We start from the raw sequence: 27,919 nt of genomic DNA on the forward strand, positions 1-27,919 counted from the left end.
GGAGGGGGGAAAGCTGGGAAGAAGTAGAGACAGGACACTTGACCCAAATTGACCCAAAGAGGTATTCCATACCACAGCACGTCATGCCCAGGATGTAACTGGGAGTTACCCGGAAGGGCTAGGGGACTGCAGGGTTGGACGAGGTATCGGTCGGTGCTTAGTTGGGTGGGGTGGGGCAAGTTATTGATCAGTTGGTGTTGAGGTGTTGTATTCTCTTCCCTTGTTATTTCCCTTATTATTATTGGTGGTAGCAGTAGTGATTTGTGTTATACCTTAGTTACTAAACTGTTCTTATCTCAACCTGTGGGAGTTGGATTCTTTTCAATTCTCATCTCTGTCCCTCTGAGAGTAGGGGGAGGACAAGAAGAGGGGGGAGTGAGAGCGACTGCGTGATTTATGGCTGACTTTTGTTTAAACCACAACATACATCTACACCAATGTTTTGCTGTCATGTATCAGAGAAGTGCTTATTCCAATACATATTGCAAAGTACTGTTTTGTGCCTCTTTTATATATTTTTGGTTTATAAGAAGTGAATAGAATGTTAAAGTACACCTGCAATACAGCCTCCACAGTACATATTCATGGCTAAGACTTTAAGGAACTGCTTCTTCTAATCCTCAAATGAGTACAGACACCAAAGAGAATGCAGTGCTTAGCTCTTGATTGCTGTAATGTACTTGTACTAATTTTTCGTTGTATTTCCATGACTAGAAGAGACCTAATTGTATCTCTAGTTGTTGCTACTGCAGAGTACCTTTTAAATCATATAAACATCCATACATGATCTTCCTACTGCTTTTGACATGTGGATTATAAGATACTGTTAAATTACTCAGGAAGAGCAACTGGCTCAGGTTATCTCCAAGCCACTGCTTAGAAATGTATCTAGTGTGAGTGATTTGACAGAAGTAGAAGAGGCAGTGACCCCTTTTTCCTGGGAAGGCACTTGACCTTAATTTATCAAAGCATTATGAGTTCTGTGCAGCATTCTACTCTGGCTGGTACTTCAATACCAAGATGCTAGAAATAGTCAGAAATTAATTATTCTACTTCTGGCTGTTCAAGAAACTATGCTTCCTTTTCTTTGGCACAGACCTAGCAGTAGTGATGAACATGTTCTGCACAACCAGGCTGGATTATTGTAACTCGCTGGAGCTGAAGATAAAAGCTCCACAGAAACTTCAGCTATTGCAGAGCTCAGCAGCCTACCTCATTAGTAGGGATAGCGCTGCAAACACACAGTGCTTATGCTGTGCATCATCAGCCGGCATCTCATTTGCCTTAGTAGCCAACTGTGGGCTCATTCAATGTAGAAGGTCATCAGAGCACGGGTATGGATGCTGTTCTGTCTACAGAACATTGCCACACTAGCTTCATGTCTGTGGTACAGTGCTATTGACCATGTGCAGAATTAAAACTCCCTGGAACTGAACATGAGCAATATTGACCAAAGACCATTTCCTGAATCTGAGGCAGCTACAAGAATCCATAATTAGCTTCATGGTCTTTTGAAGGAATCCTCCTACAGTAACAGAAGAGACATTTAAGTATGTGTATGTTGGAAAGGAAGGATACCGAAACTTGGGAACAGGGGAGAGTCCACCCTGGAGAAGTGGGTGAACTGCCGGTACTGAAATTATCATTCCAGTAATGTAACAAGAGGGGTTACGGACATGTCTTATTGTTTTACCGATAGTGTGCATCATAGTTTATATCATAGTGTGCTGTGGATAGGTCTCAGCCTTACTGCCAGGATAGATGTCAAGAGGTAATTTAGCCTTTGTATGTACCCCAGTTCCTACAGGAGCAGCAGACTGTTCCCCGCAGTCCAAAGAGAGCTGTTGTGCATGCGAAGGTTGGAGAAGGCAGGGCAGAGGGTTGGGGGAAAGGCAGTAGGGAGGGCCAGTGGTAGCTACAGGAACACTAGGAAGAGGGACTTGTGAAGAAAGTATATTGTTTGCCTGCTGCCTGCCTGCAGGAAGATGGAATTTTGTCATTCAGCCCCGTTATGTGGCCCTGTTATCTCAGTCTCAGAAATATGAGACTGGAGGGCAGAGAAGCTGTGAGGGTGACTCCTCTGGACATTGGGTGTGACTACCAGGTCCTGCCAGCTCTTGTTCTGCTGACATGGGAGAAGGGGCTTTTATTTTCCCCTCTGCTGCGTGGATCACCACAGTTCTTACGCTGCTTCTGCTAGAAGGGATCTCTTAACAGTCACCTAGTTCCACTAGGAGGGAGGATTATTTATAATGACATTATCTTTTAAGAGATTTTTTCTTTTCTTAAAAAATCCTCAGGAAGGGGATTGCATGCAGTAACCTGATTCTCTGCTGTGTTGTCCTTTTAGTTAGAATGTCTGTCCTCTTATTAATTAGAATGACAGAAGAATTTGGGTTTTCTTTAATTGCAAGTTTAACCACTATATTTTTGTCCAGACATGGAGCAGAACAGCACTATCCTTATTTACAAGAACATTTTCCTTTCCAAAAGCTCTCCTCTTTTACAAAGACTAGGAAGCTCCACCTTTCAGCCTTTTCTTCCTGGCCTGATCTTTAGGAACTCTCTTAAATACGCTTCTTGTTCTAGATTTTTTTTCCAGTTTCTCTACACTTTCCGTAAGTGCAGTGCCTCAAACACCAAACGGGGCCCCCTCAGTGCTGAGCAGAGGATAATAATCCCTTCCTGTCTTTTGCATACAGCACTTCTGCTGTACATCACAGAATGAGATTTTCCCCACCCCGGCCCCAAATAGCTTTACAGTGTTGATTCTTATGCAAGTCATAGTTTGTTATGGGTCACAGATCCCCAAGGGATTTTTTTTGGAGGTGTCTTAGAGGAATTCTTTTTGTTTTCTAGTTATACCCAATTGTATACCTCTTGTATTTTGTACCAAAAATTAAGGCATCTGCATCTAAGGATGTCTGATTTTCATCATGAGCTTTTTGTCATAATGAAAGTAGTCTTCTGTGTTTTGGTGTATTATAAGGTTAGAAAGTGATATCAGTAATTCTTCATAAGGTGCAGTGGCCTAAATGTGATGAATAACATGGTCATTACAACATCAAAGTTGGTGAGAAGGATTGATTATACTGTTTTGTACAGATGTCCATGGTACGTATTAGTTGAGTTGAAGTAAATGAGGGTCACTTGTTTTCCATATGAAGTCAACTGTGGTGATGAGACAGAGAAGCCTTGCAGAGGCCACAGCTAATTCTGTGGATTTCCTACCAAAATAAGTGGCATGCCCTGCGATTCATGACATGTGTTCCTCTGACCTAGGACACTCTGCTTTTGGCAGCATTCATCTCAGCAGTTAATGCAGGCATTCATATTTCACTTCCTCCAGTTAATCCTAATAACCAGCTTTTAGAAGAACATGACAGCATAACATTATGGGTGGTAAAACTGCTCATAAACTATAATAACATGGCCAAAAAAGATTAGATAGATAGATGCACTATGCTTATTGTGACATTTGCTGATTAGGAGGTATAGTTACTTATTACAGCCATTGCCTTGGTGACTTGGAAGCAGACTGAAGCTGTTATTTGAAAAACAGGTTATAAGTCCAAATTTAAAACAACTGTGTACTTAAAACCTGTAAGAGATATAATTATGTTGTGATTCTGTTCTTCAGTGTGCAGATGGTAATTTTGTTCATTTATGGTTGCATGCTGATAATGTTTTCTGTAGAACTGGTGTTGGCAGGATTAAGCGTGTGTTAACAGTAAGTAGGCAGCGTGTAATACATAGTTATCATATTGTTCATAGGGTTCTGGTGGGATGAAAACCAACCAGACAAATAAGTTCAAATGGTGCCTTTTTGTAGCACCAAGACAGGCATCCTCTGTGTATGTTGTTTCATCTTATTTATTTTTATTGCGTGAAGAGTTCTGTTGGGGTTTTGGTTTTGTGGGGTTTGGGTTGGGTTTTTTTTTTCTTTTTTTCCTTCTCATTTGGTACCATTTGTTAGCTTCCTTCTCAAGTGTAGGCAGCAGAGTTGGGCATCCACAAGTTTGTGCCTTTAGGAATAAAATTCAGTTTCCAATCAAAGTAATTTGAAGTTTCCTATTGGGTTTAGGGGTTGATATATTAGCATACACTCATGAATGTGTATATAAAAGACATAAAGAAAACACATGTATCAGAGATATCCATTTGATTTCATATTTTCTCAGTTATTCAACAGATGTTTGGGGGCAATTAACAGAAATTTTTCAACAGCTACTGTGCTTTTTCAGATTAAAAGAGAAACAGATTAGACAGCATATTACATCTGTGTGTTTATGTTAAAAATTCTGTATAATATGCACAGAATTTGACTGAAAAGACAGGTGCCATGGAATGTGTTGTCTTAGAATGGTCAAAATGGTTTAAATTCTCAGACTGAACAAAAAGGCTCAGTCTGGGCTGAGATTATGCCTTAGCAACTCAAACAAGATTTTGCCAAAGGCATCATAGCCCCCAGAGCCATATAAAGCAAACATGGTTAAAAGGAGGCCTCATTTAGCAGCAAGAAAAGCTGTGACTGGTTTCTCTTATTGTCTTTGTTTTTGGAAGGGGGATGTCTCTTCTACATCAGTAAGTTTATGACAGCATCATTATGGCTGAACAAGTGTGTTTTATCTCAGTTTTATGTGGTTATGGGAGGAGACAATTACTCACAAAGCCCTTTGTATCCTGTTAGGACCACCCCTAAAGGATCTTCCTTTTTTCTGTGTCTTGTGGGATGCAGCCCTGATGTGAACGGACCTTCCTTCGTGTGAGGCTGTGAGTGGCACTTTAAGAAAATGCACTGTAGTAATCAAATTGCACATAAATGTGTTTAGTAATGTTTGCACAATGTTTAGTAACCTATAGTTTGGGAGACACAGACTAAGCCATTTCTTTCCTGCTGTCTTTATGCTCTCACTCTTCTCGTCTCTGAAGACTGTAAGCCTGTCAAAGCAAGGATTACATCTTTTGTTCTGTAAAGAACCTAGTACAGTTGTTGGCAATGTACATGTCAGGAATATTAAAGATCACTCATACCAGCATGGGCACATAACCAAAACTAATTGTTTCTGAGATCAAAATGGCTACTGTGTTTTCAAAAGAATCACTTCAAAAGAATGTTTGTTCACAAGATATCAGACCCTTTGGCTTCTCCATTCCAGACATGTTAGTATGTCCTTTATTACGTATTATTAACACAAATTTATGGCATTATTCGTAAGTGTAACTATACCACTTGGAGTATGTTGGGGTGCTTTATAGACAGATTTAAGTAATTCAGGAGCTTGGAGATATGAATGGAGATTGTTGTGGTAGTGTCCTGGTTTCAGCTGTAACAGTTTTTTTTTGTTTTTTTTTTACCTTGCTAGTAGCTGGTGCAGTGCTGTGTTTTGGCTTTAGTCTGAGAACAGTGCTGAGAACACACCGATGTTTTGGTAGTTGCTAAAGTAATGCTTACCCTGATCAAGGACTTTCCAGTCTCTCATGTTCTGCCACTGAGGAGGGGCACAAGAAGCCGGGAGGAACCAGAGACAGGACACCTGACCCAAACTAGCCAAAGGGGGATTCCATACCACAGCACGTCATGCCCAGGATATAAACTGGGGGCAGTTACCTGGAAGGCCCAGAACACTGCTGAGATCGGGCTGGGTATCAGTCAGTAGGTGGTGAACAGCTGTATTTGTGCATCAGTTGTGTTTATTGTTTTTTACCTTTTTAGTTTTACATTCTCTCCCCTTGTTATTTCCCTTATCAGTATTGGTGGTGGTAGTTTTGTATTATACCTTAGTTGCCGGACTGTTCTTATCTCAACCTATGCGAGTTACATTCTTTCCATTCTCTTCCCCATCTCACTGGGGAGTGAAGGGGTGGTGGTGGGAAGGGTTGAGCAAACAGTTACGTGGTTCTGAATTACTGGCTTGGTTTAAATCATGACAGTGGGGCCTGAAGGGTTGAGATAACTACAGATCTGACCAGAGTGCATCAAAACAAATCTGTTATAAACATTCATTATTTCAGGTTAATAGTCGCTCATTGCAATGTTGATTTATTTGCTCCTAGGGTTGCTGCCCTTGGTGTCAGTTATGTTGCACCTTACTTGCAGCTTGTATTCACTGTTTTAGCATTTGTTGGCTTTGGGGCCTGGGGTAAGGTTCTTGTTTTGTTGTACTTTATGATAATGGCTTGTGATGCGATGGAATTATTGATCATGAAACTGATCTCATATGCATTATCAGTGTGGCCATCATCTCTATACTTTGGGAACCACATAATGGGAGTTATTAATAATTACACCTCTTCCCCCCTGCTCTGTGAGTTCTCTTGCAAGGTAGTACAATCTTAACATCTAGAAGATAACTTGTGTTCTGATTTATTTTTTTTTATAAGCCAGCATAAAGTGAACTATCTGTAAGTCAAAAATCCATGAAGTAACCCAAATGACATTATTGAGAATAACACAAACGTATTTTTAAGGAAAGGCACATTTGTTAATTTTGTAACTGAGAGTAAATCACTCTTTAAATACACTGTGACTAAATGTTTTGAGCATGATTGAGAGCCCACAGACATACATATTTTCAGGTCTGTAAATAAACTTGCCTTTTCCAGCCCCTTGGTGGTCCAGTTAGTGATGAAAGGCTGTTGATACTTCTTTAAACTGTTACAGGTCTGGGCAAGTACTCTAATTAATCCATGTTCTTCCACCAAACAGCAAGACGTCTGTCCTGTATTTAGCCCCTGAAGAGCTACAGCTTTAAACATCTATCCTTAAATACATATTACAAGTGCCCTGGATCATTTATTCTTCTCCTTCCACCCTAGAGTCTCGTGGAAGACAAGGCACCCACCTGCCTGGCTTGCAGGCCACCCTGCGAGGTAGCATTTTTGGAATGCATAAGCCACAATCCTCCTAGTTGATACTCATTTGGTTTTGCTCCTTTCAGTCATCTGTCTTCCCAGTTTAGAGCCATTAATAATGTTTTCTACCTACCCTTTTGCTCTTCCCTCCTTGTTGCCTTTTTCAGCAAGAGCAAAGCCTTCTTTTCTTGGCTACATGTTCAAACATCTGGCTGGATGGGACTTTGACTGCAGAGAAGGATGTGGCTTGGAAACAAGGAGAAAACCCAACAGGATGCAGTAGTCTCTTTTAAGGCTGCCAAAAGAGATACATCTGACTTTGAAATAAAAAGTGGCAAAAGTGGCTTTGCCAGTCTCTGGGGCCTGAAAACGTTCCCTGAGAAATACTGATGACTGACTATTAAAGGAAAAGATTAATTTTATGAGGCAGCTCCCCTTCTCTGAATGTAAGGAACAGATATACAGTGAGCAAATTCTTTCCCTGGATTTTTGTGCAGAAAGAAAAACATGTAAATCTGGAATTTTCCGTGACAGGTTGGTTTCTCATATAATTGTTAGCAACCTTATCTTGTACAGTAGTTTGCTTTGTATGGCAACAAAAGTGAAATGTTGGAAAGCAATCTCTTCTTAGCTATTAGCCACTGGCTAATTATAGTGTCTCTTTTTTGTGTGATTTATCAATGCTAACCCTGTGAATAAAATTTTCAACTAATCTGAATTGTGTGTTAGTGACCAGATAACATCAATAACCTGACACAGGTAACAAAGGCCAGGACAGTGTACTGCATGTACCACCTAGGAATGCAAGCTCTGCCTTTGCCACAAATCCTGTCTAATAAACGGGGCTTTGCAAGCAAGGTCATAGGAAAGAGTGCTGGAAGGCACCTCTAAAGGTTGACTGCAGACCCGCAGCAATAAGGATCATCTTTCCTGTGATTAACCATACTCTGAAGGTCATAATGTTCCAGTTTGTTTGAAGAACTTGCTCTCTGCTGTGGTCTGCAGTTTGTTGCCTTTCTGAAGAGTATTGGAGTTGCAATCCTGTTTTCTTGGTACAAGGATAAGAATCCACTCTGCAGCTGTGGCAATAAGGTGCAGGGAGAGGGGCAGTCACTTGGATGCATCAGATGAGGCTTGGGTTTACTGGGAAAGGGAGCAGGATGGTGTTTTGGGGGTTCACAGGCTTGGATTTACTGTGCCTTGTGACAGGAAAATGCCTTTCCCCCCATTTTTCACAGCTCAGCTGAGCTGAGCAGTCTGATGCCTGTTTACAGCTTCACACAATGACCAGCACCTGAAACTCTACCTGCTGAGCAGTAGGCAGCCCAGTGCAGACCTCAAAGCACTAGGTATGCCCAATTAGCAGGTTGCTTTACACCTCATTAACAGAAAGGCAAAGGTTTTCTGCCAGAGCCCCACTGTTACAGGAGGTGGTGAAGCCTCCCTCCTAATGTGTGTTAGCCATGGGTGTTCATTGCTAAACCCAAGGAGTTGTCCTCCCTGTGTTGTGATGGTGCCTACAGATGCTCTGGATTAGCACTGCGTAATGATTTGACACTTACAGGAGCTCCTTCAGCAGCTACAGTCATGTGCAGATGGTGCCAGAGAGTATGCTGCCTTCAGGAACACTGCTATTGAGCATGCAGTGCCTTGGGAGAGTGCCTAGTCTCCCCTATGACTTTCTTGCTACTGGTTGTTCATCACAAGACCCAGCTGGGTTTGTGTTGTGTGACTAGGTAGACAGTTAATTCATGATCTCTGCAAATGCACTGCTTAGTAAGGATGGACACACAGTGTACATATCCAGTGGAGATATTAAGGATTGTGAGACCATGAGAAGGACTGTGATTTAGCGTCCTGTTTGAGTCAGACTCCTCGAGGCAGAGGCTGTCAGCTTCACCCTGTACCACTGGCGAATTTCTGTTTGAATGCATGATGTATGAGTAACCACTGTCTTTCGTGAAGAACTTGTGCATTCCCATGGAAAAGGCTGGAATCTGTAGTCTCCAGCTCAAGGGATACTTACTGCCTTCCTCCTTGAGAAGGGTTAAGTGACCTTGGCAGTGGGAGAGGCTGTTCTCACTCACCAGCTCTTAGGCTTTGTACACTACCAGATGCTGTAAGTAGTCTCATAGGCTTCTGGTCTCTGTCTCAGGTGAGCAATGCCTGCCTAATTGAAAAAGTAATACTGGAAGGAAACAGTAGGAAAATAAATGTATAGTAATTTAATCAGAGAGCAGCTGCTTAGTTGTTCGCTTTCCCCTTCTATTGGGCATTTGAACTATTTTACAAGGAAATAGGATTTTGCACAAGTGATTTCTAGCTATTTTCTACAAAAAGTCTTTTACTCTTAGTTCTGCCTTCTCAGCTGATTTCTGATGCTGTACACTCGGTTGTGAATTAGTAGGTATTAAAAAAATTATATGGGCAGGCTGTCTTTGCTACTTAAGAGGTCTTTATCCCCTACAGAGTCTAAGTGACCTGTAATAGTTAGCATATTTATTTCAAAGACTCCAGGGAGGAGCAGTCAGTCAGCTTGTAAAATAGATAAATGAATTGACTTGCCCGAGATCAAGCAACAACTCTTTGGGAAAGGGGACATGAAGCAATGTCTCTTATAGCCCAGTTTGGTAATGTGTCCTAGACCAGTCTCTGTCACTGATAAAGGCAGTTGGAAGCATTCAAAGGAATGCTGAACTTTGGCAACAGCAAAGGTAATTTCTTGGAAGCTGGTACTGTCTGTGTGGATTATTTCTTATATTTTTATCCACAATTTTCTTTTGATAACTCCTTTATTATTATTCCTTATATGAAATGGCAGCACTTCTTCCAGAGATGGGCTAAATTCTGTTAGAAAAGTCCACAGTAACTTTCATAACTGTAACAAAAGTAGCATTGGCTTCCCAGTTGATGTAAATCACCGGGAAGCATTGGAATTGCATTTGAATCAGGTTGTGTTCTCATCCCAAACGTTTGTTGCATTTTTCTCTTTGTAATGAGCTGGCATTGCAAAATACTTATTTGGTTTTTAAAACAAATGCGACGGGCTTGGAGCTGTCCAGACCTGTCAAATTCTGGTTGTCCTAAAGGCATCACCCAAGAACCTGCCAGCCCAGTGAGTACACAGTTGGTAGGTTTTGCAGCGCTTGTGCTTGGCTCGGTGCATCTGAAGTAAATGTGGGTAGTCCTGACGTTTCAGTGCCTTGCCTACATATTGGCTGCAGGACATCATTGTGAAAGCATAGTGAAAATAAAAAGGCCTGGCAAGGGTTAATGTACTGTACTGACTGACTGAAACAATCGCTGTTCAGTAAATACTTTAAGTAATTGGTATAATACCTTTGCCTGTTAATGAGCTGAAGCTGGGGTAAAGTGCAGCTGCTTGGGGGCAGGGAAGGATTGAGGGGGGATTTCAGTGGTTTGACAGTTCACTCAGCCTCTAGTAATCTGTTAGGCAATGTTTAATTTACAATAGATTTTCAGAATTCTTGCTTTAGTCTCTTTTTTAATACTTACTCAAAGTTTTCTTAATGGTTTAATTTCCATCCTAATGGAACATAAAGTGAATAAACAAGGGAATGAGTGGAGATGTGTGAAATGATGATCTTAAACTTAACAAGCCTGTTTGGTTTTTTTTCAAGCTGCTGAATAAATCCTCTGTGGTTTACACTGCAGAGGTCAATGTTCTGCAGTAGGAAATGACTGGTTATGTGTCAGTATTCTCCAAGAGTTCATCTCAATTACTGGATTTGTCAAACATGACAAGCCTGAATGACTGTGTGGTGAAAATAGCGCACAGTTTGACTATTAAAGTAATTGGAGCACTGACATTTAACCGAACTGCAAGAGAATTGCAGTAATAAGTCTGAGAAACACAACCACAAACAAAGCAGAAAATAATGTTTTTATAAAATCCCCAATAAAACTGGTGCTTGCTTATACATCTGCTTAATGTAAGTTTCAGTATCTTTTAATATTATAAGATTTAAAGGAAAAGATGAATTTTTTTGGCTATGTTTTCTGAAGAACTACTACATTTGTATAATTGGAAATTCCATTAATTTATTATAGAACCTGGTACAATTTTAATATTGTTAAACATAATCCATGTATGTATTTTTAACGCTCTTATGAAGTATACACTATACAGTTAAGTTATATCTGTATATACATGTATGTGGAGATCATCATGTGACAGTCATCACAGAATTATTCTATACGTGTGTCAGTTGCTTACTGGATCTCCACTAAGCAGCTGTTTCTGGGCTTTTGAGTCTGAGATGTGGAACTTAAAATTCGTTGCTTTGGTAAATGCAAAAGAGCTTTTCTAAAATAATTTAAAGTCATTTGTATCCATCTGCAATTAGATTTCCATTTTTTAAAATACATTATTTCTGGTTGTAAATTCTACATACATAAACTTTTGTAAGACATATTTCTTTTGATAACGTATTAAATTATACATCAAGATATATTAAGACTTTGGAGAACAATATAACTATGAGTCACTTGGATAATTTGGATTTGCATTTGTGGATCTGACTGGATTTTGCAGTCACCAAAATTGTATTTCAGCCAATGGCTGAAGCCACAGCCTCTTCCAGTGTCTCTAGAGTAGGAATTGAAATAATGATAGGTTATAACAGTAGCCTGAGGGGGCTCATCCTCAGGTGAGTTACCTGCATTTTGGCACTTTAATTTTACTTTATCTGAACTTTATATTATCTTCCAATGACGGGAGCAAGTCTTCATGTGGAAATTGGGAATCTCCTGTTCCTGGTGAAGAGAACCAGACAGGCAGTAAAGTAATTCTAAAGGAGAGTAGCAAATGCGTGGTACAACTAATGGTATGTCTGAAATACCTTAATGTCATTAATTTATAAGTATATTCTTTGTGAAGTAGGTTAGGGGTGCAGAGTGTGGTTTGCTACTTCAACAGTCACATCTTAATTATTGTGATATCACCAGAGCACAGAACAGTATTTTTAAATTTAATATGTTGCTTGCCTTGACTTGTGCTAAGTCCCATCTCTGCAGAGCAGGCGAACATTATGCTAAATCCATCTCTCTTGGGTAAGTGTGAGTTTATGTTTTAAATCCTTCTGATTTCAGTGAGACTTCTGCACATAGGTAAGGCTTTAGTTCAGTAGAAATAAACCTAAGCATAAATTTAACTGTTTCACTGAATCTGGGATTTAAACTATCGAAAGCAATGCTTAGTCACAGCCTAAGTACAGATTTTGGGCAGCCTTCCATCAGGCTGGATGTTCTAGTATTTCCCTATGGAGAAAATAAGGGGGTATTCAAAGAAATACAGCAGATGCTTGTGCAACTGTTCGCTGATCTTATTGTGAAAGTGGAGCATTTATCAAGACCAGAACAATATCTTGGGGGAAAAAAAAAACAAACCAACCAAAACCAACCAAAAGGTGCTGTGAGAATCTGAGTTTATTTTATTTTATTATAATTTTTTTCTCCCCTGAATTACATCCTGTGAGTCTGTATAGACTTGGGGTTGGGGAGAGCGTGACAAACCTACAGGCTGCTTCAGCTTCTTGAATTGTGTTCTATAGAACCACTTATCTCATTCTCCTCTACTGCGGATGTAAATCCATTCTGTGTTCTGAAGTTGCTTCTGATTTGCCCATAGTGTAATAGGGATCAAATATGCATCCCCACAGAATGAGCTCCTGTTTCAGAGCTTAAGTGGCCCTGTCTCTACCTAGTGTAAGTTCATTTACTACGAGTGTTGTGGCGCATTGCAGTTGTCCGTCTCCTACTGTTCTTGACAGCGTCTAGAATTTCATTAAGATCTAAACTCATACTGAAATGTTCCTCACAGGAAGGGGCTCAGGTAAAATGAAGTAAATAAATGAAAAGGAAAAGGGTACTGTTCCCTTTTCTGGAGTTTGAGGGGCTGAAAACAAAACCCTCAGATTCATGCATGGAAGAAGAAACTTCCTTATTAAGCATTCAACAGTTTATACAATTTTAGCTGCCAAGGTTAATGTAGAGTCCCAAATCAGGCATGTGGAACTTAAGGTAGAGAAGAAAGATTATTTGTATACTATTTAATGGCAATGATGTCCTCCAAAGGAGAAGTATCCATCTAGTTACAGGAAAAAAGCATTGTGATCCTGATTGAATGATTAAGTGGCAAAATAGATTGGAATACTCTTTTTCAGGCTACTTGTGAATATAGGCTTGATGTAGAAGAGCCCTTTGGCATTAGTATAGAGCTTAAGCACATGCTTAACTTTGAGTTTAAAGGCATGCAAATAATTTCTTGAAATGGAGAGGTAACCTGGGGCTGTATTCAGCAAAACTCAAAAGCTTCCTCAAGGAGGAAGGGTTTTGATTCTACCTTCTTCCTCTTTGAAGGATGCAACTGAACTTCCTTTTGTAAGAAGGATTTTCACTGTAGCATTCAAGAAGCAGGAAAGTAGGAAATGCTTGAAGGAGACTTCCGGATGTGCTAACATACTGCTACTATTAACCAGCATATTTAATTTTCATGATTTGCCCCTAAAATTGTGTGAAAAATGCTTCAGTTTTATAGTATGGAAACTTGGAGACTTTCTGCTGGGTTTTGCTTCTGCCTTTAGACTCTCTTTGAACTCAACACCCAGGTCTGCAAGCTTACCAGCTTCACTAGTAGCCAAAGAAGGCAGTCACTCATGTAAAATCCTACTGCCAAAGCTCTCTGTTTCAAACTGACTTATTATTAGCTGCCTCTTAATAGCAAAACTCTCAGCTTGCTTTGTTGTAATTTTTTGGTAAGGTAAAAAAATGAAAGTTGCTTTCATTTTTATCTGAGTTTTCTTGGGTTATTTAAACTGAATGTGACACTCAGGCTTCAAAGAATCCTGTGCAGTACACTTCTAATATCTTGTTTTTAATGAATTCTAGTCACTAGGAAATATTGTTATCTAGGTCAGATTTTGGAATATTTTTCCTATGGCTGTGCATCCTGCTGTGATTTCTCTAAAATGAGCTCCCCAATGATGTCTTATTGTTTTACTTTCTCATAACATCCTGAAAGAACTTTCTAATGTAGGTTTTGCTTTGTTTTCCAATACAAATGTACCAATGGCTGAACCAATATCCACTCTATCTAAGACTCAGTCCTAAACTTTCTTGGGGGATAAGGGAGAAGGATGCAAGATATCTCAGAGTTGTATCCTTTTATGTGAAGTTTTGCCTGGAAGGACTGGAGAAAGAATGATCAAACCAGAATTTATTACTGAATTTCAAAGATATTGACATAACTGCTTCTCAGACACGCACAGCAAAATAGCCTTATCCATACTGCAGAGCAAGACATCATTGATGTCATGGAGAGCTCTTGGAGGTTTCTGAGCATATAAATTCTTTCTGGCCCTTTAACAAGACATTTCTAGCTATACCCTAACTCATCTCTTAGTGTGGCTCACCAAGCGACTTCCCAGTGTCTTGAACAGAAAAACATCAAGACTGTTAGCCATGCTTACAGGAGGGGACATGGAACAGTGGTAACCAGGATCACGCAGGAGATCCGTGATGGAGTAGGAAATTGCACCAATTTCTCTTCAGCTGGCTGTCCTGCCCCTTTTCTGATACCACATTTTCTTTAGCACATTACATGAATTGGGCACATACCTCCATGTTCATTGAAAGAATACCATTGCTCAGCTATGTAGTTTCTTTATTTGACTGACATCATTCTCCACTCCTGGAGGAATGATTATTTGCATAAAGGTATTTCCAGGGTGGTCTAAACAGGTAAATGTTTTGAACTTCTGTGTTTAGTGATAATTTTATTTTCATTTCTTATTGTGCTAAATAGAAATTATATAACCTTACCTGGTAGCAGACACTATGAGGTGATATGAAGTTCATGGAATAGGGTCTGGTTTAGAGGTGATCAGTCAAAATCTAAATTGGCAGCTTGAATCCGCACCATTGTCTCCACGTACAATTATGTACACACGAATTTTGTGCCACTAGTGCCTCCCAATTTAATCACAAACAGTGCTGTAACAGTATGGTGTCAGGAGGGGACGCTTTTTGACCTAAAAATATGGGGTGGAAATATTCCTATATAGCATGAAAAGAATTTATCAGAGCCTTCTAGTGAAATCCCATGTACTGCAGGATTTCTGCAGAAAATCTTACATAGGCTACACAAAATTGCAGTAATTTATTAAATTATTCCATGCATTTTCTTAAGTATATCTTGGGCAGGGGAGATCCTTTGCAGTTCACTGAATAAAATGGTGTCAGAAAGTTGCCCTTTGCACGGACACGCTTGTCAACAGTTGTGTCAACTTGGCCTTAAAGTGAGAGTTTTCTGATGCTTTTTTCATCGTGGAAATATTAAAACCTGTTGGTAATGTAATTGTGGCAATTTGATTTGTGGGGTATTAATTTCTGACAGTGATGTAGCAGATCAGCTTATAATAGTTGAAAGGAAAAGCTAGTTTTATGATCTAAGTGGATAAGAAGAGAAAAGCAAAGAAATACTATGGAGCTTGTATCAGAATGAGGATACTCAAACTGAAGAGATGAAAAGAAAGTTGGATGGCAGCCTGCAGAAAACACTTGTAGAGCAGCTCTTTCAGTTCTCCATATTCTGGAGCTCAGGTTTTTGGGTCCTGGACTTCCCATCTCACTGACATCAACAGCAAACCTCAGTAGTCTGAAAATAAGGGCTGTAGCAGAGCATTTGAGGAGCAGTAGCTCTTAAAAGCTTGAACTTGGGTTGATGGGATGAAAATAGGGTTGGGTGCTTTCTTTTTGCTGGAGAAGAGAAATGCTGGATAGAATCACTAGTGCCAAACCTAAATAAAACTGGTTCCAAGGAGTTTTGAGCCCTGCAAATGCTAACTTGGATTACTTGTCAGTTTTAATTTGAGGCTTAGTTTTAATAAATAAATAGAATACTGCAGATTTACTAGATGTTTGCATCTAGTATTGAACTACAGGGGAGGGGGGGAAATCTGGACTTCAGCCAACAAATCCAGCCATTTAAACTGACTTGACCTGGTGTAATTTTATTTTCAAGTAACGCAAGAAGGATTTCACATGCACTTGAATAGATGGTGGATAATTGATTCTTAGCAATGAATGCTGAGTATGGAGGTGCCTCTGCTGTTTTTTATTAGATGTATTGTCAGCCTTTGACACCATTGATCACAAGGCTTGTTGACTTGTGTGCTCTATGATCTACTTCACATCTAAGTCAAGCATTCGGGCAGGTGGTCAACATAATAACTTATGCCAGCTAAGTCTTACTTAAACCTTAGTTTGAAAGTTCAAGAGGGACTTAAATCTTGCTGGTCCTCTGCAAAGAGGGAAATTATCCTGAAATTAATTTTCCTGTCTGAAAGAGCAACTGGCTGGGGATACGTATTTCAGTAAGCACTAGTCTCTGATTAGATTTCCTTCTGGCAGTGTTACTGAAAAGGTACTGCATTGTGAAGCATCTATGGAAATAGAGGCTTATTTTAGTAGCAGTTTGATGGTAAACTCATCTTCTCAATGCCAGTTCCATAAACACTCAATTCTGGTTTTGTTATGTAAATTAAGTGTCATTAAAGACCAGCTGTTATTTTGGATTTGTTTTATTTGTATACATTGTATTTGTGCTGAAGACATATCCTCACAAAGTACTTGTACCCTTTCATTAAAGGTTACAATTCTTGCTGAAGCATATTTATTTGGACAGCTCTGGCCAGTGACATTTCAAGATCAAGACCTTTGAGGTTCAGTGTGTAGAACAAAATGTTACGTTTCTTTTGTTTCTACCTTCAGATTCACTCAGTGAGATGGCTGAAGCTGTTCCTGGTGAATCAGCGGAGAGCTGTACCTTGCCCTCTTCAAAGCTGGTGGGCAGGGATGGGAGAGGACAGTAGGGTGGCATTTATAGAAAAATGGCTTTATTCTCCACAGCATCAGGTGTCTTCCCCCATGTAAGCTTGGTGATGCCTATAATGGGAGTGGGAGTACTGTCTTGTATTAATTGTGTTTCCTCAACAGAGTTCAAGGATCTTCTATTTTTAACATGGACAGTGTTTAAAAATGAATTAATTTTGATTAATGCCTGTCTGTGTTAAATGGCTTTATTTAACAGTAAGATTTCATCAGCAGTGCAATTTTAGTTCTAATATAGTGCATTTTGTACAAAAGGCAAGGCAAGAAAGATTGACACCTTTCTTTTGCACCTGCCTCCTATAATGCTAAGTGTCTTCTGCGATGTCCGCAAAGGACAAAGCCTACTTTTTTGTAGGGTATCACTCCATATTCCATTAGAGAGAGGTGAAGGACACCTTTACTCTTACCTTTCACTCAGCCTGGCCAGGGCTAGCAGTCTGTGTATATGTAGGATATGAAGCTTTTTGGAGTGTGCCGGGGAACAGCTTAATTCAGCAAAGGTTTTCTTTATCTGAACAAAGACATGACCAGCCAAAGAGCTGACACTCGACACTCCCTGTGGGTTGTCTACTTGGGGATGAGGCACTGCACAGGTTGCCCAGAGAAGCTGTGGCTGCTCCATCCCGGGCAATGCTCAAGGCAAGGTTGGACGAGGCTTTGAGCAATCTGGTCTAGTGGAAGGTGTCCCTGCCTGTGGCAGTGTGGTTGGAACTGGATGAGCTTTAAGGTGCCTTCCAGCCCAAACCGTTCTGTGATTCTATGAAAGCTGGACCCTGTCATTTCTCTCAGATATTATAACCATTTAATAAAGTGCCTGCATCACTGCTGGTACTGATAACAGGAAGACAGGGGTTCTTGTTCTTTGCTTTCTGTTCTTGTATCTGTTTAATCATGCATTGGGAACAGTCTGCCTCTCACTGTAGATTAAGCAGTAGAAATGAAAATCTTAAGGCCAATAAATGAAAAAAGTAATCCAAATAAGTTTTAGGGAATTTCAGAAGTATACCAAACAGGTCAGGGCCTCACTTTATGCTGGGCTGTCAACATGTCCTGTCTGAGCTGACTTCCCCTGGTACAACTGCTTTGTGGAAGCGGGATGAGGCATCTCTTGAGTTTGCAAGGTGGCTGGCTGCTGGCCTTCCCACTTCTTCCCAGATTGGCAGCACAAGTGCCTTAAAGTGCAGCAGGGTGGTTGTTCACTGCACAGCCTGGGCTTACACGTCTCAGAGGTGTGTGAGAATGGGAGCAGACAGGCATCCAGGCTTTCTGCAAGTTCCCAAAACCTATTGCCCCTTTTTTGGAGGTGGAGGAAACACCATGGTTTGGAAAATGTACAAGTTCAGAATCTTCTTAAACAGCTTGTGCATTTCAAAAGAAGCAAACAATAACAAAACATGGTGCTTCATTGTTCAGAGCTGCTCCCTGAAGAAGGGGCTGAAAGAGAAAGCAAGACAAAAGATGTTAGCACACAATGTTCAAACAGAAATGCTCAGTCATGCTATTGAGTTTTTTAATATATCCTGAAGCAGCAATAGGAATGTAGTCTATTTTGCTTGGCAGTTCATCTTTAAATGAAGAAAACAACCTGTTAGAGTGTGTATATTATGGAGTATCACGATGATCATGAGGCTCATGCTCATGTATAGAGACTGTATCACAACAGCTAAAGGGTAAAAGTCATTATACTTGTAAGAACACCAAAAAGACAGTCTTATCTTCAATACATCTTAATGACAGCAATGGATATACCTCAACTTTTAATTTCTCTAATTGGCTTTGTAACACTCAGGATTCTTTTATTGCAATGTAGGCACTATGCATTTCTTTAAAATAAAGGTATGCTTATAGACACTTCATTTACCTACTGTTTCCGCTGCCATTGATGTGGCTACCATTTATTCTTATGACAGAGCTGGTAGGGGGTTCTATAAGAGGAGTCCTGGGCTTTTAATTTTTGTTTTCAGGACTTGACTTTTGTAAGGAAGTATGGTCTTAGAGGAACCTTTTTTTTTTCTTTTTTTTTTTCTTTGTTTTCTTTTTTTTCTTTTTTTCTTTTTTTTCTTTTTTCTTTTTTCTTTTTTTCTTTTTTTCTTTTTTCTTTTTTTCTTTTTTCTTTTTTCTTTTTTTTCTTTTTTCTTTTTTCTTTTTTTTCTTTTTTCTTTTTTTTTCTTTTTTCATTTTTTCCTTTTTTTTCCTTTTTTTTTCCTTTTTTCTTTTCTTCCTTTTTTCTTTTTTTTCTTTTTTTCTTTTTTTTCTTTAATCTTTTATTTTAATATAAGGTGCTATTTTTAAGACTCCTACAGCAAGTGTATCTGGCTATTTTTAGCACTGTAGATTGAAGCCTAATCTGCCTTGCCCTTCCCTATGCAGTAATATCAATAAGCTAAATTAATTTACTCTAGACCTACTGGAAACAACCTCTGGTGAGACTGAGGTAGGAAAGGCTTTGTAAATGTGATTCGCATGTGTATTTTCAGAAAAGGAATTTTTTAAAAGCAAATTCTGCTGGCTTCGACCCAATTTATGTGCAAATACAACTAGAAGATTAGCAATGCAAAATGTGTTTTGTGTGTGTGTGGACTTCTGAAGAGCCTTCAGTTCTTGAAACGTGGTATTTTCAAATAGGGCTAACCCTCAGCAAGTAACATTTATCTAATCAAATGTGTCTGTATACTGAATTATGTAGGCATTTTTTCTTTGAAGTTATTAGTTGCAGTTTTTGTTCAAAAAAGGCTCATCCTCATGCGCAGTTTCAAGAGATGAGTTACTCTTTTCAAGATCTGGTTTAGAAACTGCCATTATTGTTTGGATGATGACTGGGTATGTCATCTGTGTTGATTTGTTATTTTGGAGAATTATGACTCATTGTAAATTGGTCTGGGGTTCTCTGGCTCCATTGTGTTTATATCTCCATGCCCTACTAATTTACTCCTCATGTGCTCCAGATATTCTGTTCATGCAGTGGCCTGGTTTTTCTCTTTTTCATAGTATTGTATAATCTCCCATCACTTGCACATGGTCAAAAATTGCATCATCAGTTTTATTCTGGTTATAGCATTACCCTAGAATCTTCCAGATGGATTATCATATGTTATCAGTATAGCAGCTGCTTTCAAAATAGAGCAAGATCCCTGGGGCTTCTCTTCCCAGGCAATTTCTTAATAATGTGTTCTCAAAGGCATCTCTTCTCTCACTTTCCCTGTCTAGCAGTGGACAGCTGTTCTGAAGAGTGCTTTTTCCCAGACCCACAGGTCCAGTCCCCAGCTAATTTGTTTAGGAATACAATCAGTGCTGCCCTTCCTAGCAAGATGAAATTTCACTGCTAAAACAGAAACAGAAATAGGAGCCTCAGATGCCTAGATCTTACTGGAAAGTGAAGCATTAATTCAACAGGAAACACCAACTTTTCTTACTTTGGCTGAACTTTTAAAAAGCCCTTAAAATAAATGATCTCATTGAAGCAGTTTCCTACTGGTTTTGTGCTAAAGCTTGCCAATTTCCCAGCTGCCTGCTATTCGGTACAAAGATAGGTAGCATCCTCTGTTGTGCTTTTTTGACCCAGATTTCTTATTCATATACATCGCTGCTTGCAGTAAACAGGAATTTGCCATGACCAAGTTCTGGATCCTGTTGTCTTGTGACTAAACTTTTCAATCTTTGTTATTACTACCCAGCAGCTGGATAAAAATAAAGCAAGAGGAAAAAAGCCTGAAATACTCAATGACAATACAAGTGAAGATCATTTAAAAAAACCTGAATATGCAATGTTTATAGGAATCAACGCTGCACAATTCGCATATGTTGCATTTTGCAGTCGTATCTTCTTTGCACAGTCTGTAGTAACTTCTCTGTCCCATTTCCATCATAGCCAATGCGGAGTAGCCTATGTGGAAAAAAATCAGAGATGTCTACAAATTTTTACTTCCTGGCCCCCTCCTATCTGTGTTTCTGTGACGTTGTTGTTAACCTAACCCTTTTTAGCTGTTTTTGAGCTGGATTTGTGCAAGCTTGCAAGAATAAAACAACTTCTATTTTTCTTTTTCAAGTAATAATACTAATAAAAGGGAATAAACTCAGAAGCCTTTATCTAATGCAGAGTAAGCCCATACATCTCCCGGGGAGGCAAAGCTGCGATTAGCATGTTTGAATGCCTTACTACAAGTGATACTTTGTGAAAATGCAGCACTGTTTGTGGGAATGAAAAGTGTGGTTGCGAAGCAGGTTGTTAATTAACAGAAGAGTTAGTGTAGTGTTTGCTGTGATTTCATCCTAGCTTAACAGAGCAGAGCCAAACTGAAGAGCCAAAAAACAGGCAATCTCCGTTGTTGGTGGGGGTTTTTGCATCCTGAGAATTTGACTTTATAAATTATTCTAGTACCTGTACGTTAGGGTAGGGGGCAGAAAATCATCAAGTGTTGATTTTAATCCAAGCTTATGTATGTTGTAAGTAGGTACTTCTGTTTTTCTGAGATTATTTCTAGTTGCTGAAAAGCTCGGAAATGAACAGGGCAGTTTTCCGTTGCTGAAATCTTATCAGCGTTTTAGTCTGAGTTCATACTGACACTTGACAGCTAGAGTTTCTTTGCAGAGGAAATAAGAAGGAAAGAGAGTGTCCCTAGGGTAAAGGCATCATGTGAAGGCAACAGAGCGTTCTCTTGTCCTACATTAATCCTGCTGCCTAAGCAAACCTGTGTGTGGAAGCTCACATAACATCATGTCCATGACGTGCTTGTAAGCGTGCTGCGGGTTAAAGAGAGAGGATGCAGTTTTGCCACTGAACCAACAAACGTCACTGTAGTCTGGTTTTCATGGTGACATGTTTTCATGGTTTTGCAGAACTTCTGTTAACAAATGAGGTGCATTCTGACATCTGATATGGAACATTGCTAAATGTATACACTTAGTGAAAATTAGTATTATCAATGACAGAAGAGCAAAACTCACTTTATTAGAAAAGGCCTGAAGATAAGCAGTCCATTCCCTCCAAATTTAAACTGATATCCTATTTTCTTTCACATAAAATGCAATAATCTTAGTTTCCCCATGTCAGATGAGGGTAACTGACTGCAGTTGTCATATGGTCTTACACTTAAAGCAACTTAGTGTGACAAAAATCAAGCAAATTATAAATTGGTGACAGATGAAAAGTACTCTGTCCAAATTATCATCGATATCATGAAGTAGCAAAAAGACTCTCTCCTTACATGCTGCTTCATGAAATTATTTGCATTGCTTGCTTTTCCTGAGTTGCTAAGCCGCTTGGTGCCTCTCATCATATATGCTCATGCTCCAGCAGAGAATACCTTCACATCCTGGCAGTCTTAAAGCAGATTCTTAGTACAGCCGTTTCTTTAGGAAGCTGATAGAGGAAGTTTTCCTGCCTCTCCAGCCTCAAGTTCCCATCCTAGCCCTGCCCGCAAAGCCAGGAGTGATTCAGCTCTAAATGGAGAAGGGCAGCAACAGCTAATATTCTCTGATGCTAGGGTTAGTGAAGATGCAGTTTGTTGCAGTCCAAGAAGAGAGAATATTGTTCCCAGGCTTCAAGTGTCTTACTGAGGACCTGCTCAACACCAAGAAATATTTGGGGTTATTTTGCCTCTGTTCCCAAAGTCATTTCACATATCCATGGTTCCGTTTCATTTATTCTTAAATGAAGTACACTTTATAAGCTCATTTTCCTGAGCTAAAGGTCCATGTTCAAGTGAGCACTTAAACCTACATGACTGCAAATGAAAACACCCTATGCTGTTGAAATGCCCAGTGCTGTCTCAGCTCTGGTCTGAGGCCAGAGAGCTCCTTTTACTGCCTATCCACTCTCACAGCTGTGCAGCACAGGAGCCAGGAGGCTGTGGTGTCTTCCAGGGTTTGGGTAGGTCTTCTCTGCTTGCAAATTTATCACAAATCTGCCCTGAGAGGATTGCTTCTCTGACACAGCCTTGCCTTATGCTGTGGAGGACGTCATGGTGTATCCAAAATGGGAAGCAAAAAACCGCAGGGCGCAGCATGAGCAGGTCTGGGATGGGGCTCGTACCATGTGAGCTGGCTATGAAGAGGCACGGCTCCACTGGCTGTAAACCATCACACATTGCCCATCACTGGTACCATTCAGTGAAGCATTATGAAACACTGTTCAGAACCCGGGCTTTCCAGCCCTCAAACCCACAGAGACAGGTCTGTTGTATTACAGTTGTGTATTAATTGTGTAGCACTACACATTAGCAAGAAAAGATTGTTTCATTACTAGTACTGGTGAAAAATCAAGTGATGTCTTTGTGACCACTGTGAACAGGACTGTGTTTGTGAGCCAAAAAATTGTGAACTACAAAGCTTTCTTGTTTCCTGTGGTCAAGTTGTATTCCCACACCAATGTGCATAGCAACAACTTCATGGAACAAAAGGTGCTTTGTTTAAAATAAATGATTATTCAGTCCTTTTTAATTTAGCATAGAGTGACCCTTTATATTCAGAAGCTCAGGCGTGTCTGCAAATTATTGGCGTGCCTAAAATTCTCAGCATATTAAAATTGCACTTTTTAGATATGGAAACAGACTGAGCATAGCAGGGAGAGCACTCTGACTTGCAGGAAGGGAGAGAGCTGAACCAAAGGTGCTGTTTTAGCTTGGTGTTGGTCTCTTGCATGCAGTACAGCTCTGACTCATTTAAAAAAAACATGGCGTGTGATGACTTGTGCACTATGTGACACTAATTGTGGAGCAGAACAAAAGTGGATGTGATCCTGATTAGAACAGCGAAGCTTAATGAAGTAGTTGCTGAGGCGTAGCCTCCTTTCAGAGGAGGCTCAAAGTTGCTTGTTCAGAAAATAAAATACCCAGACTTTCATGAGTGAAGGTTGGTTGGACACTGGGGATTTGTGCTGTAAATGCTGCCATATTGTAGACTGGTAACAATATAGACCTAGGTGGTGTTTTGCTTATTTTTTCTGAAGGAATTCCCACATGTCCACTAGTAGTAGTATCACTACTAGTAGTGATGCCTATAGGTTTCACTTTGCCAGTGGTGGGAAGTGAAGATCAAGAAGTTCTGCAAGGCCAAAGGGTTTCAGGCTTTTTTCTTTACACGTCTTTTCTGCTTGAAAGGATATTCCTCAAGACAGAGACTCTCTTCATATCTATTCCATTATAACACTCACCCCACTGTCAGAGTATGTAGCATCGCACTGAAAAACAGGATGAAAACAACTTTAAAGTGGCAGAAACATGCTCTTGAAAGTTGGGAAAGGCTAGATGTGTGGTTTCTTCTGTACCTTCAGTTTAGACTTATTACACATATGTATTGTGTTACAGTCGTGACTGACACCATTGCAGCCATTTTTCCAGAGGCGTAGCATTCCCTCTGGGCATGAGATGAGCAGTGTTCAAGGGATGTATCAGCTTGGTGTAATGAATGAGAATGTTGTCAAAGAAGTTCATCCAGGAATTGACAATTGTGTGATGAAGAGGGAGTATGACTTCAGGAAAGGAAACAACTGTCTTGTGTTTAAATCAGATGAACTTGAGGCAGGAGATGTCACTGCTAGCACTGCCCCAGGCTGTCAGGGAGAAGGAAGGCATGGGGATTAGAAACAGGACAGTGTGGAAAGCGAGAAGTCCAGCTAGGCTTACCCTTTGCTCTTGGCTGATGGCCATGGGCAAGCAAGACTGATCTGCTCCCCAGGGTTCCCAACACAGTGTGCACAGCTGTGGGACAAACTGAGTTTTGGGCATGTTGTCATCCCAGCTCTGGAGGGTGCAAGTCAATGGTGAGGAATGGTCATTCTCAGTGGTTTGTTATGCAAGTGTGTCTGCCCAGGTGTGAAGACTTAGAAAAATTCAAGTTGGCCTAAAGATGGTGTTGGCAGGAGGCCACCAGGCAGATAATTAAAATAATAATGAATTATATTTTTTGAGGGGGAGGAATGAGAAGAAAGGTAAGGTCCAGTTTTGAGCTTAGATCTGCCTGTTGGGGCTTAGTGGAAATACCTGTACTTGTGAGTAGGGCTAAGGAGAAGTGCCACTTCAGAGTTTGACATTCTCAGCTCAGGTCTTGGTTTCAAGTCATCTCCAGAAATCATACTAGCAAATTTGTCAAAACAAGATGGTTATACAAAGATATGCCAGGACACTTTCATAGAAGTGGAGTGGTAAAGTCTGTTCCTGGATCTTTGATGGGGAAGGCAAGAAACCTGCTAATACTAGTTGTTGTTCCTTGCCACGCACCTCAGTTTAAGCATCTTTAATCATTCCAGCAGCTTCTAATCAGATCTGTGTGGTTCTTCCTGAAAGACAAAAATGAGTTTAAGTCCACTTCACGTGCTTAGGGAGAACTCAGTTAATAACACTGAACCATTTACATTGGAGTGCCAGCAGATCGCAAAAATAAATTCAGCTTGCTTGGCATGCCTTTGACAGGACATCTGCTGTTGAATTTCACCTGATAACATCTGGGCCCAAGAACTCTTCTAAAATGGGGTGTGGGGGTGTGGGTGTGTTAAAAATAATTGTCATGAAGAAATAGTGTTTGCATTTCTGCTGCATTAAAATTCACTGTAAGCATTTGGATACTGTTTCTCTAAGGATGAGGAGACGGTAATTTTAACAGCAAGGCTTACACTTTATCTTCTCTCTGGGGGTCTCAAAATGTTTCAGAAATGTGAAAGAACCTATTCATCCAGTGATCAAAATGTGTTTGCAACAAAGCTTTCATTTTCTTAAAAAGTTGTAATTAATATAATAGAAAGCACAATGCCTACCTTTTTTTTTTGACTTTTCAATCTGCATTGAGGAGTTAGTTGTCACAGCTGACTGGAAAATAATATGTGCTGCTCTTTTCAAAAGAGTAAGATGACACCTGTGATTTGATGTGTAAATTGTTGAAGAAAATTAAGCCTCCCAATTTGACACATTTTTCTAATTTGGTTAACTACCAACACTGCAGCTCTAACGCTGATGAAGGCAACGATAGCAAGAAATAACCACTCCTCTTGTTTTGCTAATACAAAGGCAGTTACAGAGTGCACTGCTGAGAAATTCAGCTCTATGAACATGTCCTTTCCTGAAACTGAGACTACATGACTGAGAAACGGCAAGGAATAAGAGATAGATACTAAGTAGTCTTGTGGTCCATGAGAAATAGCAGGAAATTTTAACCCTGACCAACTTAAAATGGGAAAAAATGCTAGGGAAAAAGCTGTAACATCTGCTTCTTTAGTACTACCTATTTTGTATGGCCAGGTATGGTTACACATTTTGTCAAGTCAGCAAAGTGAGTTTTAGAATTCCTCATTCCTGGGCTGTTGTTACCCATTTTCATGTTGTACCGGATGGTTATTTGCAGGGTTATTCTATAAACCAGATTCAGATTTTGGGTTTATTTTTTGGTTTGGTTTGGTTTTCAGGTCAAATCACTTCAGTGCAGTTTTGTTCAGCTTATGGTTGCATTAGCATGATTGAAGGGATAAAGGAGTGCAGGAAAAAGCAAATACAAAGAAAAAAGGGTGGAGACTTCTTAAACTGCGTTTGTCATCACAGAAAATGTTTCTGTAACTCTTTCAGAGCTTTCATTTTTACAGGGTGAGGGTGTGCAATGCCATTGTTCTGATGTGGCAGCACCTTCTTGGGAGTTTCCTAGTGAGAGAAAGGGGAATTGTCAGGAATACCATTATCTGCAGCTACCCAGATATTTTATGGGAATAAAGTGGTTTCAACATCTTCCAGTGAAATATTCCTCATTAGCTGTCAGGCTGTGTAGGGGGCTGCTAAGAATGTGAAAGTAATAGCATGTGCACTGGAGATAAGGATGCGCAATGTGCGCATGGAGGTGCCTGCTGTGACGCCAGAAGCTCAGGTCTGAACTGGCTCAGGGTCACTTACAGTTCTTAAATACATACATATCTAGATAGAAGGAGAATGTTTGATTAATTTGAAATAACTTTTTATTCCATCTCCATGAAAAGTTTTTCAGCTTCATGCGCACATTTAAAAAGCTATCAGTGTTTAGTAAAGCTAGTTACATTATGCACGAAACCAGAGTCAGAACTAAGAGCCTCTAAACAAACTGGTAAATGAGAAACTGGTCTTGTCTTGGATCTCTTGGTACCTTTTAAAGGTACTTTGAAACCGGATTGTATTAAATTGAGTGCTGTTATTTTGTGATAATAATTTGAGCCGCATTGCCCTGTGATGGAGTAAACCAAGTTTGGTGCACTCAAAACTGTCCTTGAATATCAAATGCCATATGTTGTCCAGTCAATTTATTATTCACTGTGAACAGTTCATAATAAACCTGTAGCAGATAAATCAATCCCAGTACACCAGAGAATGTCAGATGCACTTATAAAAACTCTATTTTCTTTACAGACAATTTACCTGCAGGGTAAAAACATTGTATTTATCAAGCTGTTGGCATGCACTGGTTGAACTAGCTCCAGTATTCCTAGTGACCACTGAAGCGCCACAGTTTTGCAAGATTTTGGATTTAATGTCCTTCAGTGCCAGCATATGATAAATAGTAACTCTATTACAAAAAGTGTGCTGTCATAAAGCACCTTAAAGCAGGAACGGGTACCAAAATAAGTGGATTAGTTTTTTACATACCAGGAGCAAAAGAGACACAGAATCCTCCAAATTAAATTTATTCAAAAAGTAAACTCCAATGAAGCCAACACTTATAATCTACTGAAGATGTAAATGGCTGTTCCCCTTGCAGAGTTCAAGGTAATGTTACCAGCACAAGGGTAAGGCCCAGTCCTGTATACCTTCAATTACTTAAGCAGTCCTAGTGAAATTAAGGTCATGTGCTCACGTGATGTAAATACTAACATGGTTTTGTAAATCCACAGTACCATACCACAATTGTGTGTTTACAGCTTGGACTAGTAAGTGAACACATTATAGCTTGTACACAATCCCCGAGCACAGTAAACTACTTCTGGTAGGTACATGATTTTGACCATATATTGTCCTGGGAGGTTTTATCAGCAGAGCTTTAGCATCTAAAAATTACATCTTCTCGTCCCTTGATAGCTCATGCTAGCGGAAACTTGTAGTATAGATCTAGGTAGCCTTTACTAGAAAGCCTGTTGTTAGAACTAGATGTTGTTTCCATTTGCTCCTGTTGCGATTATTATTGACCTGCAATGAGTAGGGACTGCTTT

The 27,919-nt window shown here is 39.9% G+C and overlaps 1 protein-coding gene across 9 annotated transcripts in view; it reads left to right on the top strand.

Annotated features, from left to right (window-relative positions):
- LOC136008445 (poly(rC)-binding protein 3-like) overlaps positions 1-27,919 on the top strand; it is a 315,785-nt gene that overhangs the window by 205,324 nt on the left and 82,542 nt on the right. The window contains exon 2 of one of the 9 annotated variants that reach the window (XM_065667758.1): positions 4,691-4,773. The exons of the other annotated variants lie outside the window; for them this stretch is intronic. The gene's annotated coding sequence lies outside the window, so the exon portion shown is untranslated. The remainder of the gene's footprint in view (positions 1-4,690; positions 4,774-27,919) is intronic. 9 annotated transcript variants of the gene reach the window in all.

Source organism: Lathamus discolor, chromosome 2 (assembly GCF_037157495.1).
Source record: "Lathamus discolor isolate bLatDis1 chromosome 2, bLatDis1.hap1, whole genome shotgun sequence".
NCBI classification, from domain to species: domain Eukaryota; kingdom Metazoa; phylum Chordata; class Aves; order Psittaciformes; family Psittacidae; genus Lathamus; species Lathamus discolor.